The following is a 7,384-nucleotide window of genomic DNA, read 5'->3' as shown; positions in this document are numbered from 1 at the left end:
TCATACTCTTTCCTCCCACTTAGCTTCACCCTTCTCAAATGGTAGTGACATTGGCACTGTCGAAGAGAAAATTGATTAACAAAGCTGAAGAAATTATTGATGATGAACACGCCATTGAGTGAAAGAATAGTACACTATGGTGAAGAGATTGTTTAGAACAAAAACTTGCAACCTAAGAATGGAGAATGTAGGATTGGCTATTCTAATAAATGAGGAAGAGAAACTCTCCCTAAAAAATAAAAATGATGTCTATTAAACACACAAATTGGATCATTCATTCATTTCTCACAATAACCTCAATACCAAACATGCTTTGATGGATGAATAGCAAAAAATATTCATAATGCAAAATCATTATGATAGATAAAAAATGATCTATGATAGTATTATCAATAAGTTGTGAAGCAAAAATTAACGTAGCACATATGAGTTAAACTAATATCAAATACTAAATAAAGGACAATAATAAATAAGTAGAACTAACTAATGCAAATATGATAACCCATAATGAATTTAATGCTGTTATTTAACTCCATTCTCGTGGGACAAACAATAGACGAAAGTAGATGACAACATGAAAATTTTTAAGTTTTTCAGACTCTGATCCAGTTAGTGAGGAATAGAGAATAGTTAAGCTCAAGTTAAGTAAACCAAAATACACGTCCATGTTAAACAATCTTATTCCTAAGTTGGGTTTTGTGTTTTCATAATATGCATTAGGTATTTTTTCAAGTTAGGTTAATGAATTTTCAAGTGATATTATTGGATTCCCAATTTTTTTATTGATGATTTTAGTCGTTACACGTGGTTATATCCACTCAAGTTCAAAAGTGATGCGTACTCTGCTTTTGTTCATTTTAAAAATATGGTTGAAAATCAATTTAGTCTTAAAATCAAGACGTTTAGGAGTGATAACGAAGGTAAATATAAACGGCTTAGTTCATTATTTTCTGAAGCTGGCATCATTGCTCAATTTTCTTGTGCATACACGTCCGCTCAAAATGGACATGCAGAACGAAACAGCCAACATGTGGTTGAAATTGTGTCACGCCTCTTAGCTCAAGCCCATATGCCGTTAGTCTACCAGTGGGAAGCCTTTGCAACTAGTGTTCATATTATAAACAAGTTACCTACCCTTGTTTTGAATAACAAGTCTCCATATGAGGTTTTATGGCATAAGTCTCTAAATTATGGTAATCTTAAAATTTTTGATTGTGAGTGTTATCCTTGTTTAAAGCCTTAAAATTAGCATAAGCTCTAGTTTCACAGTGAATGGTGTGTCTTCTTGGGGTATAGCGGCAATCACAAAGGGTTCAAATGCATGGCTCCATCAGGTCGTGTTTATATTTCTTGTCATGTCATTTTTAATGAGAATGGGTTTCCCTTTACATGTGAGTTTTTATCAGATACTAAAGTTTCACCAATTGTTCAGTCCATTGGTAATTCGTTTTGAGTGGTTTGAAGTCTCAGAATTTGCTTCTCTAGTTTCTTCTCCTATATTTGATACTTCTATGTCTGATTCATCGCTTTCACCATTGGGTCCTTCACTTTCTTCTATCAGTGACTCTTCCGATACGTCCATGGCCACCTCACCTAACGCTTCTTTATCTTCACCAACCCCTTCTACTCATTCTATGGTGACTCATGAAAAATATGGCATTTTCAAGCCTAAACATCCCTTTATAGGTGTTGTTATTGGTCTTGATAATATTGAACCTCGTTCTGTATCTGAAGCACTTCAGCGACCATGTTGGAAAGTTGCTATGCAGTGAGAATATGATGCTTTACTTTGAAATCACACCTGGGTCTTAGTTCCACCACAGCCTCAGTATAATTTTGTTGGCTGTAAAGGGGTATGGCGTACCAAATATAATTGTGAACACTGTATTTTGTCCGGACGTTTTCTAAATTTAATAAAAATAATAATAAATAACAAAAAAAATATATAAAAATGCAAAAATAAAATTTAATCCTTTTTAGGATTATATTTTTTAAAAAATAATTAATAGAGTTTAATTTTATTTTAGATAATCATTTGTTGGTTAGGATTTTATTTCTTTTAGTTCATTAAAATAATCAAAAAATATAAAAACAAAATTTAATCCTTTTTAGGATTATATTTTCAAAAAAAAATAATTTAACAAAATTTTAAAAAAATCTTGTTTAAATCTTTTAAAATCTCTCCCAAATTATCCCAACCATTCAAAATATTAGGAGTCAATTTTTGAGAGTTAATTTTCTTTTTCTTCTTTCCTTAAATCTTGTTGTTTTTTTTTTAAAAAGAGAGAAATATTATAATTTAACTCAAAATTAATTTTTTTTCCTTTTTTTCTCTTAATCTAATTCTTGAAGTTAATAAACAAAAAAGAAAAGAAAAAAGTGCAGAACATGCATTTTGCATGAGCTTGAGAGAGGAAATGAGAAAAGAAGCAAAATGCCAAGCACATGCATTTTGGCATGAGATTAAGAGAAACACAGAGAGCAGCACACACATGAAAACACACAGAGAAAAACGCAGAAAAATAGGAACTTTCGGCCATGCAGAGCAGCAGACACGAAACATACGCACAGCAGAAACACTAGACTCATGTACGGATAAAGAAAATACAGAAGACGTGCACAGCAAGAGGAAGAGCCCAAGCTTTAACAATAAAGAGAGCTGACCGAAAGAAAGGAGGAGGACCGAATTTTTGCTCCTGGAGGCGAGAACGAACGAGAAAGGGACAGGGGCAGAAAAATAAAGAAAAACAGAGCATAGACAGCATTAAAACCAGAGATGAAAACACGGACGAAAAAGAAAGCAGAGCAAAAACGCAGCATGCACGCAAGTGGAAGAAAAAGAGGAAGGAGAGAACACAGACGTAGCATGCACATAAGAGGAAGATTGAGTAAGGAGAGAAACTGAAAAAAAAAAAAACAGAGCACAAAGGAGAAAAGAGAAACTGGGGACAGAAAGAGAGTGGAGAAGCAGACAGAGAGCGAGAGGAAATCATGGCCATTTCCGCCCCAATTCTGGCCATCGTCGCCTCCTTCCACCTCATCTCTTTTGTTCTAACCGTCGGTGTTGAACACTGTCGTAGCATGGCTAGAATCCAGCCCGATGAGTACGATGACCGAACCTTCTGCGGCCTTGGCTCTGCTACTGGTCAGCCAGGTGATGGTTCACGGTGTCACCACATGCCTCTGTTTCAACAAAGGGCTTGTCAGTGGTTGCTCCACCACTTGCGCCATCTTCTTCTTCATTTTCTCTTGGATTACATTTCTGGGAGCAGAAGCATGTTTGGTAGTAGGATCAGCTAGAAACGCGCGCTCTCTCTCTCTCTCTCTCTCTCTCTCTCTCTCTCTAGTTCTCTATCTCTTCCCCCGCCAAAGAGAGTTGATTCTCAGCCAGATCTCCGAAGGTTGCGGTCGGAATTGATGGTAAGCTTTCTCTCTTAAATCTTTTAGCTGTTAGTTTACTCCACAAACTCTTGGGTATATTTTACTTTAAATATCAATAATTATTATATTTATAGGTTAGTTCTTTTAAATATCAAAGCATGCTCATTATGTCATCACTGAAAAGGAGCCAATTTTTTTGGATGAAATTTGAATTTTGTAATTGAGATCCAATAAAAATAAGAGAGAATGCATTTGTTTGTTACTTATTTGTTGTGTGAAATTTTAAGAATTTTCACCGGCATTTAAAATGATCTTATATTATGTAAATCAATAAGATTTCGCAGGTATGAGGATCAAACCTGTATATATTAAAAAAATGGGTTCTAATGGCTTACCATTAAAAGTAACTCTCTTTTTATAATTTTAAAAAATTAATAAAATATTTAAGTCTCATGTGAGATTTCAAAAATTTTCATAGAGAATTAAATTAAGTACATTATTGTGTGGGATAATAAATCCTCACAGATATCACGATTTTCATTTTATATAAATTTTGTAAATAAAATAATAAATGTTTTTTATTAATTAATTAAATTAATAAATTTAAATTATAATTAGATTGTCTTATTAGATCTTTTGGTCACGAGATTTTTGAAACTCCATAAACCTTTAGGATAATCGTATTACCGTATGAGTCAATAAGGCTTCACAGGTATAATGATTAAGATTTCTATATTTAAAAATATATGTTGTATAATTACGCATTAAAATATATTTTAAGTGAATATTATTTAATCTTTTTATTGCGTGAGACTTTGAATATCTATAAATATTTAGGATAATCTTGTATCATGTAAATCAATAAAGTTTCAGAGATGTAGGAGTAAAACTGATATGGGTTCCAAAGGCCCATCATTAAAATTAACTCTCTTTTTATAATCCAAATTAATAATTTATTTAAGTCTCATGTGAGATTTCAAGAATCTTCGTAGAGACTTAAATTAATCACATTATCGTGTGGGATAATAAGTCCTTGCAGATATAGTGATTCTCAATTTTTATAATAATAAATGATTTTTATAAATAATGATATAATACACAATTTAAAAAAAATTAATTAATCAAATTAATGTATTTAAATTGTAATCATATTTATCAATTATATTTTTTAATCATGTGAGATTTTTGAATCTCTGTAGACTTTTAAGATAATTGTATTATTGTATGAGTCAACAAGACTCTGCAGATATAACGATTAAGTTTTTAATATATATATATATATATATAAATTATATATTAAATCAATTAAATTAAGAATGTACTTAAGTGTATATTATTTAATCTTTTACCATGTGAGATTTTGGAATCTTTGTAGATATTTAGGATAATCATATCACCGTATAAGTCAATAATGCTTTGCAGGTATGATGATTAATGTTTTTTGAAAAAAAGTGTATATGTACATACATGCTTAAAAAACTATTATTAACACCTAAAAATATAAGTAAATTAAGTTGTTAAACTCTTTTATCATGCGAGATTTCAAAATCTCCGCAGATATTTAGAACAATTATATTATTGTATGAGCCAATAAGGCTCTGCAGATATGACAGTTAAATTTTCAATCATAAAATATAAAAAAATAATTTTAAACCCTTTTATTTTCTTTATTTTAAAAATTTAAAAATTGAGAAAATAATTAAAATCAAATTACTTTTTGCAATTTAAAACACACATATCAAAATTTTAAAAATTGTTTAATTTGTAAAATGGTGAATTATTTCTAATTAATTTCTTTTCATAAAAAAATATATTTTCACCAACAACTTTAAAGCCCGAACTATATGAACTTTGATCCCCATCACAAGGTATGTAGGCCTTAGAGTTTGATTCTGAGTCAAGTCCTCCCTCATAAATAAATAAATAATCCTCATTCTATTATTATCATTTTTTAAAAAACACGTGAATAAGAAAGGGATAATTAAAATAACTGTAAAACTGTATTAATATTGTACAACAAATTTTAGGTAACCATTCTTACGAATGAGCGTTGTAGGGTGCCTAACACCTTCCGCACACTCAACCGACTCCTAAACCTATTTTCTATTTTTGCAGACCATCTTTATTCTCCTTTAATTGATTTCCAAGATTTACCTCAAAATTTTGGTGGCGACTCTCGTTCCATCTGGTTCTCGCCCCGAAGGTCAAAACTTCCACTCGAGCGCCGTCCGTGTCGCATTTTTTGGGTGCGACAATAATCCTGATGGTTCTCTTCTCAATCATAAAGCTAGGCTCATGGCGAAAGATTTTCATCAAGAACCTGGTGTTGACTTTAGTGAGACGTTTAGTCCTATGGTTAAGCCCTCTACCATTAAAATTGTTCTTATATTGGCAGCTTCCTTTAATTGGCTTGTTCGATAGCTTGATGTTAATAATGCTTTTTTAAATGGAGTTCTTCATGAAACAGTGTTTATGGTGCAACCTGAAGGTTTTGTCGATCCTCAGCATCCCCATTATGTCTGCAAGTTAGAAAAAGCTCTTTATGGGTTAAAGCAAGCACCTTGTGCTTGGTATGATTAGTTGAAAGGTACTTTACTTGACTGGGGTTTTGTTCGTAGTTGCAGTGATTCCTCTCTGTTCATTTATACGTCTAAGACTCAGATTCTCCTTATTCTTGTATATGTTGATGATATCTTAGTCATTATTGGTAATGATGATGTAAGCATTTCCAAGTTTGTCTTCAAGCTTCACTCATGCTATGCTCTCAAAGATATGGGACCCATTCAATATTTTTTGGGTTTTAAAGTTTTTCATGATGTTTCTGGCTTTTACCTTACTCAGTCCAAATATACCTTTGACTTACTTCAATGATTTGATATGATTGACGCAAAGCCGTATTCTACTCCAATGAGTACTAGCACTACTCTTTTTGCTTATAATGGTTCTCGATTTGCATCTCCAACTACTTATCATCAAGCCATTGGTGCTCTTTAGTACTTGTCTTATACTTAGCCTGATCTCAGTTTTGCTGTCAATAAATTGAGCCAATTTATGCAAGCTCCCACTGATGTGCATTAGTAGGCGCTTAAATGAGTTTTTCAGTCTCTTAAGGGTACTCCTTCCTTTGGGATTCAGTTGAAGAAAAACTCTCCTTTCTCTCACAACATATTCTGATGCTAACTAGGCTTCTAGTGTTGATAATCATCGGTCTACTGGGGCATATCTTGTATTCTTTGGTGATTCTTTGGTCTCATGGTCATCCAAAAAGCAACATGATGTGGCTCGTTCAAGTACTGAGTTAGAATATTGTTCTCTTGCCAACACTTTTGTTGAGCTTCTCTAGCTTCATTCCTTACTTCAAGAACTTACATTTTCGACTTGCCTTCCTTCTGTCATTTAGTGTGATAACACCAATGTAGCATCACTTAAGGCGTATAGCTATTCGTTATGTTCCTACTGAAGATCAACTCACTAACTATCTCACAAAACCTCTTGGCTTGTCTCAGTTTATCTTTCTTCATAACAAACTCAGTTTGGTTGTTCCACCTTCTCATTTGAGGGGGGATGATAAGATAAATCATGAGCCCACAAAAGCAAAGCTCAAGCTGAAGTCTAAGACGTAGTTAGTGCATGGCTATTGTAACTGTTCATGTGATGTTGTATTTAGTCTATGTTATTTGTTTTATAGTTATTTTCTGTTGTAACTTATTGTGACTTTCTCTTGGTTCTCTCTCTATAAAGAAAAGCGAAACACCTCTGTATATTATCAAATACAGAGTGTGTAATTCAAATCTTAAATTCACTGTTTAGTTCTCACTGATAAAGTAGGGGAAGACAAAGACGATGATAATCATGAGGACGACAATCCAATGTCTTGGGCTACGAGGAAATTGAGAAAATCTAAGACTTTCACAATATGGCTTTGTTTAGGAGGGAGAAGTCAATAAGGTTCTCACAACTATTGACGTCACCATTGATAGGTTCTACTCCAATAAGTGCAACA

General features: G+C 32.7%; 1 non-coding gene across 1 annotated transcript; it reads right to left on the bottom strand.

Annotated features, from left to right (window-relative positions):
- Positions 1-509: 509 nt before the first annotated feature.
- Positions 510-618, bottom strand: LOC129314706 (small nucleolar RNA snoR97). Its single transcript, XR_008594217.1, has one exon. It is a non-coding gene; the product is annotated as a small nucleolar RNA snoR97 (small nucleolar RNA).
- Positions 619-7,384: the final 6,766 nt, after the last annotated feature.

The sequence above is a fragment of the Prosopis cineraria genome, unplaced genomic scaffold (genome assembly GCF_029017545.1).
Source record: "Prosopis cineraria cultivar Desert tree isolate PC_DT_omini unplaced genomic scaffold, ASM2901754v1 PC6, whole genome shotgun sequence".
Classification (NCBI taxonomy): domain Eukaryota; kingdom Viridiplantae; phylum Streptophyta; class Magnoliopsida; order Fabales; family Fabaceae; genus Prosopis; species Prosopis cineraria.
The sequence above is the reverse complement of the archived record's forward strand: the minus strand, read 5'-3'. Positions and strand labels throughout refer to the sequence as shown.